Here is a 15,852-nt window from a genome sequence, read left to right on the forward strand (position 1 = left end):
ACCCCTGCTCTCTCTCTCTCTCTCTCTCTCTCTCTCTCTCTCTCTCTGTGTGTGTGTGTGTGTGTGTGTGTGTGTGTGTGTGTGTGTGTGTCACATTACCATCGTATGTGCAGTCCTGCACTTAACAGCATGTTGGTTAGGTGCAAGCCCCTATTATCCAAGTGCAACAAAACTGACTTATCTGTATGAACTGTTTCGTACAAATTGGATTGACAAACTTACATATAAGTGTTGGTTAACTACAGGCAGGGTAGTGCTATAAACTATAACAAATCAACAGAAGGTTTCATTGAATTTACGGCAGCTTGTAACACACTCATTTATTATCCAGCAGCAGTTAAATTTCTTTAAAATCACTAAACAACAACTTAAAGTAAATTAATATAATGTTTTTTTTGTGATTTTGCCAAGAATTACATATTCACCTTGAAGTGACAGGGTTTCACTGGAAAAATTCACAGGTTACAGTTCACCCAGTCATAGCTTACTACAGAGTTGCAAATACTAACACCATGTGTCATATGTGGAAATAGCTGACTGCCTTCCGTACAATACAGTGTGTGTGTATTCTTTCTAGCACAATTTCACCAATTTCATAAAATGTCACTTTACAGCTCCAAAGCACGTTTATTACTTTCTGAATGGATGTGTTGCCCAATACAAAAAAGGTCATGAATATGCTCTACCGTGAGGAAAACTTTGATGTTACAGCAGAATGGCAATTTTCCCCCCTCCTACAGTGCATGGTGAACAACCTTGTGATGGGTTGCAGGGACTGTGGACAGATTATCCACACTTGCCAACCTCAAGCAGCCTCATGGAAACCATGGTTTGACATCACAGCAGTTGTTTCAATGGTGCAAAGAAAATATTCTTTCATGTTTTGTTCACTATACACCTGTTTTCCATCACGATGAAGACTTTGCCAAGCTGAAGCAATGTTTCAGGAATACAAGGATGATTCTAGAAACCCATAAGTTTCATTGTGTAATATCTACTGTATTAACAAAAGTATAGTGAAAACAAAGGCATACTCTGCTTCTTCAGTGAGCATAAAATAGCCAGTGGTTGCTATGGTAAATGAAATACTGTTAACAGACATACATGGATTTCTTGCCTGTATGCATGACGTCATTGGTGGGTTGAATATGCCTTACAAATGAAGAAATGATGTACAGGCTAGCTTCACATCTCCATAATTTGTCTTCCTTGCCAAACAAGACAGTTGTGTTATCAGAGCACGTGACATTCTCACAAGAATGTGACATCAACTGCAAGGACATACACTAACCCTGCATTAGATATGATGAACATAAAAAATTTAATTGGAGACTTGTGAGACGAGATGCAACCTCTTTATATCGCCTTTTCATTGAAGTTACACCTTAAATTGTTCACGTTACCACTGCAATTATATAAACTATATTTATGTACAATATTACTTATGAGTTGCAGTTTTTAATAATAAATGTTTCATGTTTGTGCACTACCTACTGCATTTCAATAGTGTACTGATGCTGACAGGATAAAATTTTGGGCATGATGCCTTTGGTGTACCGTGTTTATAGTAACATACATTTTTTTTTCCTAAAAATTGAAGGTGGGGTGTTTTAAGATATAAAGTCAGTGACCTTGAATGTGAAACCCACCATGTTGAAAAATCAATGAAGAGCTCTACTCATTAGCTTTTCAATGAAATAAGTTTCATTGCTGTATCTGGATAGAACCAGAATTATAATAATGTATGTTGAGACAAATGCATGTAAATTTCACACAAGTTCCGTACTTAGGTGCCCTGTGACTATACCATCTCTAATGAGCCTGTGCTTAGTAGAGCACTGTGGTGGTCAAACCAATCTGTTGGTAGACGACAGTTTTTATTTTTTGTACACAGTATGTCTGAAATAGGCTGACTTTACCTACTGTAATAAATATTGAACTCATTCATTTTATTCAACTGTACAATGTGTACCTTCAAGTAAAAAACTATTCTCAAGACAAAGATTCAGATACCAGGTGTTTTGCACTCCGTGCTCTCTGAATTAACGCCATTTAAGCATATCTCAAATACTAAATGAAAGTTTTAACTTGTCATACGTTCCTTCCCTTTGTTCTTAAACTCTGCAGAAGTTATCTCCTAGTATTACGATATCAAAACCTCCAAGGTAGAGCACATACAGGGAAGCTTGGCCTAACCAGAATTTGAAAGGAATAAGCAGTTGTCTGTGGGAAGTTAGAACTTTCAGTTAGTCCATATGTTATACTTGAATGGCTTGATTGGTTGTACACTTTCCAAGAAACTCAGGGTGGATCCCTGAATCTTGGCCCAGCACACTGTTTTAAATTGTATCTCTGTTAACTTAAACTTGGGCATGAGTTGTCCTTTCCTGTCTTTAATGTGCAGTGTTTATGTAACTTCCCCAATTTTGCTTAATACTTAGCTCTTAACCAAACATTCTTAGTTTAATGCTCATCTCTTAATATTAAATTTGTGTGTGTAAACTAACCCTACTCTTCTTTATTCAATTTTATTACTATTTTGTAGCTTTTAGTTAAAATCAGTGTATTGGATTTATAAGCCATTGTAATAATATCTTGATTCAAGACCAGCCATATAATATTATCCAAGTGTGGGAATGTTGTTATTTCTGGTGAAGTAATTTCAGGTCTAGAAGGATTAGGCTTGTCGCTAAATGCTTGACTTACTCTACTTTTAAACAATGTGTTTTCATAATGAGGCTCCTGTAAGGAGTTCCCACACACACATATAAAACGTAGTAGGATAGGATTAGGTGAGGATAAGTCGGGAACGGATATCAATCGGTATTTGGACTGTGAAGCAGACATTAATTTATATCATGATATAGTAATGACTGAATAGGATAGTCTCTTTTGAAGAATAATCAGCTAAAAAAAGTGGTGAAAGTAGTTCTCTAGAGTAAGGGAAAAAACCTGTTAAAGAAAAAGATTAATACATTGATAGGAGATGCGTATATGACAGATGTAGAAGTTTGAAACCACCGAAGAACACACTAATTTTACGAAATTAGATGTTTGTTGTTGTGTGCATACTTAGCATGTTAATTGCCTACATATACATGATTTGTTGTTATGTGCAATTACATGCTGGCCATTTACAAGTAATTAAATGGCAAAAGGGTTTAAATTTAATAACATTTTCTACATTTGTTGTGACATAGTTACATTTAGTAACCAAAATAAATGTAAAATGTCAAATCAAAACCCCTTCAGCCATCAAAATTTCTAGTTTTATTTATGCTACCCATTTCAGCATTACATTTCGCTGAAGATGGTGTAATGTAATACTGAAACTGGTAGCACAAATAAAATAAAACTGGAAATTTAGATGGCTGGATGGGATTTGATTTGACATTTCATATTGAATGGTTGAGACCCCACAACCGTCTTCTATACAGATAGACTTACAGAGAAAAGGAAATGGGTTTCTTTTCTGTATTACTCATGCTGCTCCTTCTGTCTAGACACAAATCCTTCTGTGGAATAAGATGGACAGGTAATGTGGAGGAGGATTCACTTTTGCTTACTTTTCAGAGTTGTTGTTTGATTAGGCACCCTTTTTTCTTTTCCTTTTTTTTCCCCCACAAGTTTTATTTTGAGCCCAAAGTTGTATAGTTGTGGCTAGTATCACTATTATTGTCCCACCTCATAGTCTTATGTTAGTGGCTGTTTATCTTCCTTTGAAATTGGGATTATTCTCATTTTTATAGAAGGCTATAACTTATAAACTAGTAGGTACTGTCATTCAATAGTTAAGTAATTTTAAATCTGCAAAACACCTAAAGCATGCCCCATTGTGAGGTTCTTTCTTTTTTCTTCTGTGAGTGCACTCATTCAAACATGAATTCACCCTGTAGTTTCATAAGGCATACTAACTGTTTTACAATGTTCCATTACTGACATACATGAAGGACTGCCAGACTTAAGTGTTATTTAATGCTAGAAAAAATCCTTGCATTGACCAGGAATCAGACCTAAAATCTTTTAGTTGTGGTAGGAAATACCATAAGAATACCACAAGAAATGATGGAAATTCAAAATTATTTCTACATGAATCATAACAATAATGTGCATATAGGTACTCACATAAAAAAACATTATAATAGAAACATCTTGGTAGGATAGGTTAACACTTAAAACATCATTTCCAAATTAACCGTTGTCTTTGTCGATAAAATTTACATGAAAACCTGAAAGAAACCACAATTTAAGAGACTGGCTTTTGTATGCACTTCACCACATATGTACATAAACAAACATGCATTAAATCCCTTAGCTAATACTGTACAATCCATAATGATGATAAAATGGAGACTGAAACGCTCATCTAAAACTGTACACAATAGACATACTGTCATATGTTTTCTACATCACATATTAACTAGTATCTGTCACAGTTGTACGACATATATCAATGGATCTGACATTTGCAAATAGGCTTCTGTGTTAAACATGATAATAACAGCATTACAAACATGCAGAGGATGTTGCCTGTCAACTGTAATATGACTGCTATCAGAGACCCTTCCAATGTTTTAAGTAACTTGCATATTGAGAGAGAGTTTGGTTTTTATCAGATATTAAGGTAAACCTGAATTGTGACACACATAACTTGCAACTTACCGGAAAACACCATGCGTTGGGTTCTGTGGCAGACATCATATTACAATCATGAGACAGAAATGTCTTTGAAATCCGCATCTTTGTAATATAACTATCGATTAAGGTTAGACCCATTGCCGTTGTTATGTGGTGGAGAACATATTACAACAGTACAGAAACTATTTTATATAAATGTATCATGTCTACTGTGCACAGACCAGGTTTTAGAATGTTGTCTCATTTTCATTTTATTAACATTATAAATTTTGCTATGCTGGCTGAGAAATTTAATGTACATTTTTTTTTTTATAAATTTGTGGTGCAGTGCATATACATGCTGACTTGTGAAGGGTGATTTCTTTCACATTTTGATGTAAATTTTCTTGACAAGGGTAACTGTTAACTTGGATATGATAGTATACATGTTAGCTTATAGTATGTATAGTCAATTTGATACTTCATGCTTGCAGATAACATAATAATATGTATAACAAACAGAAAAATTAAGTGTGGGTTGCATGTTCCATGGATCATAATTACAAGCTCTTGCTATGATATGGAATGAGTCAGTGTTAGAATTATAGTACACCTGCTCACCATTTACTTGATTTCTTAAGTTTATTTTTCATGCATACAGTAATTTATATTTAACTATGCTGTGCAGCACTGGTGAGTCATCTGTCATGTTTGTGTCACTTGGATTGCCTGCTGTCCAATAGGGTGTTTCCTGGTAACTGCAGCAGCACATGTAGTAGAAGCTGTAGATACTTGTATCTATTTAGAATTCCAGCAATAAAACAGTGACCAATGACATGAAAAGCTCACACCATATATTGACAGACCAATGTCATTGATTATCAATTTCTCTCACCTTGGGTGGGCTTTCAGGTGGCCTATAGTACACATTTTGAAGATTGATTTGCCTGTGGTTTGTAAGTGAAAATCTCTATACAAAATCTTACATAGAAATACCATGTCCCTTTGCTGCTTTTGTAGAAGCCATTCAGAGAACTGTAACTGATTTTGAAAGACATTGCCATGAAGCTGTTAATGATGTGCAATGTGATAAAGATAAAATCCACTGGTCTAAGTTATTTGTGGAATACTCCTTGGGCTGATCCCACTCGCACACACAAGTTGTCTCATAGTAACGTGGATTGTCTGTTACTGCTGTTGAAAAGTTAGTTACATTTTCTCTCAGCAGTTGCTGTTTTCTTTTCCAACATTTCCAGTTTTTTTGAAATTCTTTTTGTAATATTTGCTAAGACAGATTGTGGGTGCTTGGTGCGATCATAATACCTTTCAGCATCCAGCCCCAGTGCTGCTCCAACAATTTGACAGGATCTGCTATAAACGTAAACCATTTCCAGTTTTACAACTGCTTTATACGTAGTGAAAGTTTGAGGAGTTTCGTGAGTAAGTAGTCCGATCACCACTAAAGTGAAACATGAACCGTTGGCCTTCAATTGGTCAGGTAAACACTCAAACTTCACTTGAGTTAAATGTTTGCTTGCCATTGGTACTGTAGAAGACATATGTTTGTGGGACCTTGGTGTCATGAAGGAAGGGCAATGGTTTGTGGTACTGTTGTCTCGTTACTGTTTAATCAACTTCCGTACTTGTTTGGCTGTTGAAGTCTTCTTCGAAGGTTGTTCGCAATGCCACAGAAAAAGTGTGTAGTAGACTACCATTGAAAACCAAAAAATTAAAGTCTGTATCACAGTTTGGCTGTAAGTGTTAAAATTTACTTATGTATGTCAGAAAATTCCCTTTATTGTCCACTATAACTTATTGAAATCTGGATCTTGATATATTTTCACTTTCTGGAAGGCATTAATAACAACAACATGTTGTTGTTGTTGTGGTCTTCAGTCCTGAGACTGGTTTGATGCAGCTCTCCATGCTACTCTATCCTGTGCAAGCTTTTTCATCTCCCAGTACCTACTGCAACCTACATCCTTCTGAATCTGCTTAGTGTATTCATCTCCTGGTCTCCCTCTACGATTTTTACCCTCCACGCTGCCCTCCAATATTAAATTGGTGATCCCTTGATGCCTCAGAACATGTCCTACCAACCGATCCCTTCTTCTGGTCAAGTTGTGCCACAAACTTCTCTTCTCCCCAATCCTATTCAATACTTCCTCATTAGTTATGTGATCTACCCATCTAATCTTCAGCATTCTTCTGTAGCACCACATTTCGAAAGCTTCTATTCTCTTCTTGTCCAAACTATTTATCGTCCATGTTTCACTTCCATACATGGCTACACTCCATACGAATACTTTCAGAAATGACTTCCTGACACTTAAATCAATACTGGATGTTAACAAATTCCTCTTCTTCAGAAACGCTTTCCTTGCCATTGCCAGCCTACATTTTATATCCTCTCTACTTCGACCATCATCAGTTATTTTGCTCCCCAAATAGCAAAACTCCTTTACTACTTTAAGTGCCTCATTTCCTAATCTAATTCCCTCAGCATCACCCGACTTAATTAGACTACATTCCATTATCCTTGTTTTGCTTTTGTTGATGTTCATCTTATATCCTCCTTTCAAGACACTGTCCATTCCATTCAACTGCTCTTCCAAGTCCTTTGCTGTCTCTGACAGAATTACAATGTCATCGGCGAACCTCAAAGTTTTTATTTCTTCTCCATGATTTTTAATACCTACTCCGAATTTTTCTTTTGTTTCCTTTACTGCTTGCTCAATATACAGATTGAACAACATCGGGGAGAGGCTACAACCCTGTCTCACTCCTTTCTCAACCACTGCTTCCCTTTCATGTCCCTCGACTCTTATAACTGCCATCTGGTTTCTGTACAAATTGTAAATAGCCTTTCGCTCCCTGTATTTTACCCCTGCCATCTTTAGAATTTGAAAGAGAGTATTCCAGTCAACATTGTCAAAAGCTTTCTCTAAGTCTACAAATGCTAGAAACGTAGGTTTGCCTTTCCTTAATCTTTCTTCTAAGATAAGTCGTAAGGTCAGTATTGCCTCACGTGTTCCAGTGTTTCTACGGAATCCAAACTGATCTTCCCCGAGGTTGGCTTCTACTAGTTTTTCCATTCGTCTGTAAAGAATTCGTGTTAGTATTTTGCAGCTGTGACTTATTAAGCTGATAGTTCGGTAATTTTCACATCTGTCAACACCTGCTTTCTTTGGGATTGGAATTATTATATTCTTCTTGAAGTCTGAGGGTATTTCGCCTGTTTCATACATCTTGCTCACCAGATGGTAGAGTTTTGTCAGGACTGGCTCTCCCACTGCCGTCAGTAGTTCCAATGGAATATTGTCTACTCCGGGGGCCTTCTTTCGACTCAGGTCTTTCAGTGCTCTGTCAAACTCTTCACGCAGTATCATATCTCCCATTTCATCTTCATCTACATCCTCTTCCATTTCCATAATATTGTCCTCAAGTACATCGCCCTTGTATAGACCCTCTATATACTCCTTCCACCTTTCTGCTTTCCCTTCTTTGCTTAGAACTGGATTTCCATCTGAGCTCTTGATATTCATACAAGTCATTCTCTTATCTCCAAAGGTCTCTTTAATTTTCCTGTAGGTGGTATCTATCTTACCCCTACTGAGATAGGCTTCTACATCCTTACATTTGTCCTCTAGCCATCCCTGCTTAGCCATTTTGCACTTCCTGTCGATCTCATTTTTGAGACGTTTGTATTCCTTTTTGCCTGCTTCATTTACTGCATTTTTATATTTTCTCCTTTCATCAATTAAATTCAATATTTCTTCTGTTACCCAAGGATTTCTACTAGCCCTCGTCTTTTTACCTACTTGTTCCTCTGCTGCCTTCACTACCTCATCCCTCAAAGCTACCCATTCTTCTTCTACTGTATTTCTTTCCCCCATTCCTGTCAATTGCTCCCTTATGCTCTCCCTGAATCTCTGTACAACCTCTGGTTCTTTTAGTTTATCCAGGTCCCATCTCCTTAAATTCCCACCTTTTTGCAGTTTCTTCAGTTTTAATCTACAGGTCATAACCAATAGATTGTGGTCAGAGTCCACATCTGCCCCTGGAAATGTCTTACAATTTAAAACCTGGTTCCTAAATCTCTGTCTTACCATTATATAATCTATCTGATACCTTTTAGTATCTCCAGGGTTCTTCCATGTATATAACCTTCTTTCATGATTCTTAAACCAAGTGTTAGTTATGATTATGTTGTGCTCTGTGCAAAATTCTACCAGGCAGCTTCCTCTTTCATTTCTGTCCCCCAATCCATATTCACCTACTATGTTTCCTTCTCTCCCTTTTCCTACACTCGAATTCCAGTCACCCATGACTATTAAATTTTCGTCTCCCTTCACAATCTGAATAATTTCTTTTATTTCATCATACATTTCTTCAATTTCTTCGTCATCTGCAGAGCTAGTTGGCATATAAACTTGTACTACTGTAGTAGGTGTGGGCTTCGTATCCATCTTGGCCACAACATACCCGCCCAAAAATCTCATATTCCATAGGGTCTCAATACTTTGATAATTAAAATGTATGTGTTTGTATAGCATTGTAATGACCATGCTGCATAGTATCACTGATCAAAATGTATCACTCTTCACTATTGTCCCTAAAAGGTATACTTTATACTGGATACTTGTAGTCAAAAATTTATGAAAGAAGTCTAAAATCTTCCATGTCAAGTCAGTATGTCTCAACAGTTACAACCCATCCCAAAAAAGACTATGCTGGAGAATTTCCTATAGCATAACGGTAGTAACATGTTTATCACATGTGAACACATTATAAATATTACCTCAAAACTGTTTGAAGAATAGCAGAAATAGTATTTACAGGTGTCTACAATTATACAGAGATCATAGAGAAACGGCAAAAAGATGGATTTTGGTGTATCAATAATGTATGAATATATCAAAGTCAGTTTCCTTTCCTTGTACCTGTCTGCTACTCAATGGGTCATTTGTATGGTGAGTAGCAATCTATCCTTTTCCTAATATTGTTGATAATCCAACCTGGAGTTTCCATTTGTTGATTTCAAAGTCAGATTTGATCTCCATGAAGTGTGATAATGCATTCTGAGTCCCATGTGGCCTTCAAGATGCAAAACGACCTACAATGAATAAAGAACGCCTGTGCACAAGAGAGGGATATCATTCTCCATTTGCAGGTTTTTGTCAGTTGCTTGTACAGTTACCCATTTTCTATACTATGGCAGGAAGGAAGAAAGAAATAGTGCTCTGTATGTCATTGTGTGAATATCTCCTGTGAAGCATAGTAGTCCTTCAAGGTAATGCATCACTCACTTTTTGCTACACAATTTTCCTGAATTAAGAAAATGCCTGTTGTAAATCTGAGTATCTCAAAATGGATGAATGGTAGTATTACAGTGATTACCTTGTGTTTCTAAGTGTAACAGCTAAGTGGCATTTGTAAGTGCATGTTGTGGGTCAGCTAGACTCATAAGCAATAGCTTATAAAGTAATGTTCAGCAAGGTATCTGTGTGAAATGACAGCATTTTGCCTTAGTATAATTACCTGTGCGTAAGTAAAGCTGTCATCAAACCGAAGTTCGAGTGGAACGCCACAGTGTTTTGTAATAGTCCTATGAGGAGAGATTTTCACTTGTCTTCCTCCAATCTTTAACCTGTTTTACCTAGCCAGTTACAGGATGGCCTACAGTTTAATACGCTCTCAGAACCACAGTACAGCTTGACATTTTTCACATCAAACAACTATTGCCAAAGGAGAAAGAAGCAATAAGTGGCAAAAAAATCCGAGGACCAACCTGGGATTGAACCCAGGTCATTAGATATGGAACCTGGCTCTTACCCATTAAATTATTGCTGATACTTGTTTTATGGGCATAAGGCCATGCCCATGGCATAATTATCTGCCTATACTTGTTTTATGGGCATAAGGCCATGCCCATGGCATAATTATCTGCCTGATGTTTTGTTTTCCAATGCTGGAGACATCATCAGAGGCTTTAACAACTCAGAAAGCAGTTCCAGTCTCGAACAAGCTCAACGAGCTGAACCATTAATATGTATCCATTCAATGGTCAGTTACTGATGTTATCAGACTACTGCCTAAGATCATGAAGTCATGCAAATGTTAAGTTTTGGAGCTTTTAGTGGGGAAGAGTTAGCACTGTTTGTTTCATTTAGCACTAAGGCCCACGACATAGATAATTTCAGTCCTTCTTTTCTTTTAGAGCTTTTTGTGCTTTTGAATTTCTATGGCTTCTCTGCACTTCTTAGCATAGGAATGATTGGGTCTTGCTAAAACCACAGTATCAGATGAATGAATTTGGTGGTTCCCTTGTCCCAGGCAGATGTCTGATGACACAAATGAACCATTTCTTGTATACATATAAACAGTTCGACCTGCTGAGCTTGTTTGGGACTTTTAACTGCTTTCAGAGTTGTTAAAAACCTCTAATGATGTCTCCAGCATTGGAAGATGAAATGTTAAGCTGAAAACTTTGCTTTAGACTGAGGCCTTATGCCCATAAACCAAATATGAGGCATGAAAGCCTGCATTCTATGACGACTTATCCACTGAGCCTCAAAGCTACACTCCTGCTTGTGCCTGCAACAGATACAGTTTAAAAAGCTAATATATCTTTGGTAAGGGACTACAGTCTCAACAAGAACAACTGACTTGGTATCAATTGGAGTAGAGGTCTGTTTGTCATCACCACATTTCACTGTTCACCAGTACCACTTACAATTGCAAGCAGTTGTTTCACTGAATATGATGATGTGTTCATTGTTCTTGCCTATACATGCCATTCTAAATTGAAAGTGCTAAATATAAATATTCAAAATTTAAGAGTATTCTACAATACTCCTTAGACAGGTATCAGCCGAGCAAAATTGTGGGTGATGGGAAAGATCTGTGGTGCTTCATCAGCTGCTTTAGAAAGCTGCTTCAGAAACAAAGATAGCTTCACTACCAATATAAACATAGTCAAAGACTTGTAGACAAACAAAAATCTGGCTAACCCTAAAGGAATGTAAGGCTTGCTATGTGTGACGCAGTCTACAGATTCAAAAGTAATATTTTTTCATCTCCCAATTTCACAGAAAAGTCTAAAAGTTTTTGATGAACATTGCATTAGTTAAGCAGATGAAGTTAACTACTCAGTTACATAGTGGTACCAAAACAGAAGATGATACAGAGAAGGCCAAAGTGCTAACTTCTGTTTTTCAAAATTGTTGTGCCTAGGAACATTTTATTTTGATTCCTCCTTTCAGTTCACACGAGCACGAGAATGTCGGATATTGAGATAAAGTGATTTTGGAAGAGAGTCACCTAAATTAATCAACAGAGGAAAAGTGACTGGATCTGATGGAGTACCTGTACGAGTCTGTCTTAGTTGCTGGAGGAATGAGACATTACAGGTGACTGCACAAAGGCACAGGGCATGCCTATTTCTGAGAAGAGTATGTGAACGGAACTGTAGACCTATATTGTATATGTGAATTTGTTGTATAATTTTTTAACATGTTTCTGAAACATGATAAAAAATTGGCATGGATTACACAAAGAAGTATCGTGTGAAAGCCATCATGCCTGTTTGTCCCCAAAACCCAGAAGGCAATAGACACCAGAACCCAAGTTCATGCAATGTTCCTTGATTTCCGAAATGTATTTGATACAGTTTGCTCTGTTGCTCAGTGAACAGAGTAAAAGCTTACAAAATATCGGGCCAGTTTTGTGATTGAATTGAAGAGTTCCTAACAAATAAAACACAGCATGTCATTGTCAACAGATGATGAAGACTATTTTCTTAACAGAGATGTAACACTAGGTTGGAGCATGTTCAAAGGGACAGTTACAGGACCATTACTTTTCACAATTGCCTAGTGGGTAACATCTGAAACTCTGTAAGGCTGTTCTTGGATGATACTGTTGTATACAGAGAAGGCACATCCATAGAACATTGCAGTAAAATACGGGAAGAGCTGCAGGGGATCCACTCTTGGTGCTGGGATTGCCGACATCCTCAACATAAATAGATAGAATGTTTTGTACCTAAATAGGTGAAAAGACTTGTTATTATTTGATTATACAAATTACCAAATAATCACTAGAAACAGTCACATTGATTAAAGACCTGTAATATGCATACAGATAAATTCAAAGTGAAATAATGATGTAAGATTAATTGCAGAAAAGGCATATGGCAGACTTGAGTTACACTGTAAGAATCAGTAGGAAATGTGTTTAACCCCAAAGAGCACGTTCTTAGAAGATTCAGTGACTATATTTCCTCTCCTACATATATCTCACAAAAATAAAATTAGAGAAATTCAAGTTCACAAGGAAACCGACTAAGTTTTCTCCCACTATTCCTGACTGGACACGGAAAAGGATCCCGTACCAGAATCCATAAGTGTGGTTGTGAAGTATATATAAATTGCATATGTTCAACTGTTTCTTCCACTTGTTGAGATTTTGAGCTACATAACATGTGAAGCTTTGCGAGCCCCTTCCTCTGTGAGCAGCTTTGTTCTCACATAAACATCCATCTTATGTGCCATTTAATGAGTGACACTCATCAAGAGTCATTGATCTGATCCCCACATCTTTTGTTGTGGACATGATTCATTTTGATGTAGTGCATAGTGTTGTATTTGTTTGAATGCTGTGGTGTAAATGTGGAAGTGGTGAATTATGTTAATAGTGTTTTCCACAGAGCCACAGAATTATCCATGCCAAAGTCTTAGGACCAGCTTCAAAAGCAGCCTGTTCATAGTGGACAAAGAAATGCCATTCTGCAGGCATGTACAGGCAACTTACAGGATAAAATCAACGGAGAATGTCATATACTTTCCTGTCAGGAGAACAAAAATCTGGAAAGTTATGAAATAAATCTGTAGGCCCAAGTAAGAGTTCCACTTTGGATAATCATTCGACGACTACCACAATATATTTGAAAAAGTTTAAGGCAAAGGCAGATTAACTCAAGGTACTTTTGTACTAAGGAACTGAATAATCGTATGGCATTGCCAGCTGGGAGGCCCCATCTGAGAAAGTTCGGCCGCCGAGTGCAAGTCCTATTTCAGTCAATGCCACATTGGGCAACTCGCGTACCGGTGATGGGATGAAATGATGATGATGACCCCCAGTCCACGAGTGGAGAAAATCTCCAACCCAGCTGGGAATTGTACTAAGGAATTGAGTGTTCTTGACTTCTTGTGGTAATGTTGCCCAAAAAACCCTTCTTCACATTTGAACACAAGGCCACATTGCATGTGTGGCAATTCCACAATAAAATACCTTTGGTGTATATAGCATTTGTGACGTTGACATTTACTCATCAGATCCTCCTAAACTATTTTTGTCTGTGAGAAAGACACACACACACACACACACACACACACACACACAGAGAGAGAGAGAGAGAGAGAGAGAGAGAGAGAGAGAGAGAGGGGGGGGGGGTTAAACTCCCCTATACAATTTGCGTATTATGTTGAGAGGTTGCATAAGAAAGATGCTTGATCAATGGTGAATTATTATTTGTGTGATACACCCACATCTTTTGTTAATTACAGCTTCAGTCAACTCTTAAGTGAATGAAGGAATAGCTGGAAAGGCAGGCTTTTATCTTTTATCAGCAATTTTGATGAGGAAATTGTAACTTTTTTAACAGTGTTTTAATTTATTGGGGTTGTACCTGATGGGCATTATTCTTGATTTTGAAACTTCTGTGAAGTTCGTGGTCTTACTTTATTACAGAACACTTCATTTCCAGATGTGAAGGAACTTCAGGCAAGGACTGTAATTGTAGTGTCTCAATAGAAATTATTGTGGTTCAAAGATGATTTTGTTATATTAGAGTATATTATCAGCTGGAAGTAATACATGCACACACCATGATTAATAAGGCTGGCAACAAATCAAGGCTTGCTTCACAGCTTCTTCAGATTTGAATCCTCATTTAGCTCACAGTTTTTACCTCTAATGTATAATTACAACAGTTTTATTGCTGCATCTAAACCTAGTCATAGTTCTGTTTGCTTTCCATCCTTTTCTAGTTTCCTTCTATAAAATTCAGTCAAACTAACTTCCTTTCTTCAGGAAAACCGGGAATTCTCAGGAAATTGAGATTTTATTTGGAAATCTCAGGGCATTTCTTAAAAATCTCTTAGAATTCTATGTTTTTAACATAGATTGTAATTTAATTTCATTGAGCTTCATAAATAACAAATTTTAAAATGCTTAATTCTTCAAAGTTTGTTAATTATATGAATATTATTCCATGTAAATTATCAATATTTAAAAAACCCAGGTTAAACTACTACTTATTGGCTAGTATCTTTCAACCGTGAGAAAAAAGAGGCATTATTGTAATGTGAGATAACCTACCCCAGTCTGTTAATTTATCAGATGCTTCTTATGACATCATCAATCTGGAATTACTCAAAGAATTCTTTTATCTTACTTTATTATTTGTCCCATGTTTGAGCTGCCACCCTGTTCTAGTACAATAACAGAGAATCACTAAAGGTGACGAAACTTCATTGAAAAAATAATTTCTTTAGATGTTTGAATTAACTGATTGCTCCATTATTTATGTAGTGGGTAAAAGGGCTGAGTTTGTGCAGGACATCCCCTCCTTCACAGTGGAAAAGAAAAAAAAAGTTTCTTGTCAGCAGGATATAGAGGAAGTAAGAACAACGATGCACAGTGCATAAAATGCTTTTTTCCTGCATAATATTACCTGCTAATTGAGGAGAAAGATCTATGGTAAAATAACTGAATTAGATGCAAAATGGCAATTAAAGCAGCTGCCTGTCCCTGGCAAAGTTCGTACCAGTTTTTCAGATCCAGTGAAATCACTCTTAATGAGGTGTGGCATGAGGAAAAGAACCTTCAATATGAGGTGGGCTTCTGTTGTAGGTAAATCATTCCATATGCGTGTATCACGATATATCAGTCACAGTGAACCACATTTTAATTCACTGCTTTTCACGTAGTAACAAGGAGCTGTCATTACATCCAAATAATTTTTTTTGCATATCTTATGTGGTAAGACGTGCCTCATGGATCTTCCTGGCAGAGTAAAACTGTGTGCTGGACCAGGACTCGAACCTAGGACCTTCGCCTTTCATGTGCCAGTGCTCTACCAACAGAACCGAGTCCCAGTCTCCACTTAGTCTTATTGTAATCTGCCAAGGAGTTTCATAACAGTGCACACTGTGCTACAGAGTGAAAATT

The 15,852-nt window shown here is 37.1% G+C and overlaps 1 protein-coding gene across 1 annotated transcript in view; it reads left to right on the plus strand.

Moving 5' to 3' along the window:
- The window catches only part of LOC124721281 (protein jagunal), a 50,721-nt gene that overhangs the window by 8,175 nt on the left and 26,694 nt on the right, over positions 1 to 15,852 (plus strand). The gene's annotated exons all lie outside the window — the stretch shown is intronic.

This window comes from Schistocerca piceifrons, chromosome X, assembly GCF_021461385.2.
Source record: "Schistocerca piceifrons isolate TAMUIC-IGC-003096 chromosome X, iqSchPice1.1, whole genome shotgun sequence".
NCBI classification, from domain to species: domain Eukaryota; kingdom Metazoa; phylum Arthropoda; class Insecta; order Orthoptera; family Acrididae; genus Schistocerca; species Schistocerca piceifrons.